Raw genomic sequence first — 209 nt, 5'->3', positions numbered from 1 at the left:
GAACGCCGCGGCGTTCGCGCCCCCAAGGGCTCGCACCAGCAAGAAGAGCCTAGGCGGAAACAAGGCTGCACGGGCTGGCCGGGCCAGATCCGCCTCTGCCGCCCACCACTGCCCGGCCTCACCTGTGGGAGTTCTCGCGGGAGTTGGTGAAACAGATGATCCGTGAGAAGTCCTTCCGCAGCACCAGGGCCAGGGCCCCCAGCGGCTTG

The 209-nt window shown here is 68.4% G+C and overlaps 1 protein-coding gene across 1 annotated transcript in view; it reads right to left on the bottom strand.

Moving 5' to 3' along the window:
- The window catches only part of DDX51 (DEAD-box helicase 51), a 6,966-nt gene that overhangs the window by 3,381 nt on the left and 3,376 nt on the right, over nt 1–209 (bottom strand). The window lies entirely within an intron of this gene.

This window comes from Tupaia chinensis, unplaced genomic scaffold (assembly GCF_000334495.1).
Source record: "Tupaia chinensis unplaced genomic scaffold, TupChi_1.0 Scaffold000211_1, whole genome shotgun sequence".
NCBI lineage: Eukaryota > Metazoa > Chordata > Mammalia > Scandentia > Tupaiidae > Tupaia > Tupaia belangeri.
This window is presented reverse-complemented; position numbering and strand designations above follow the sequence as displayed.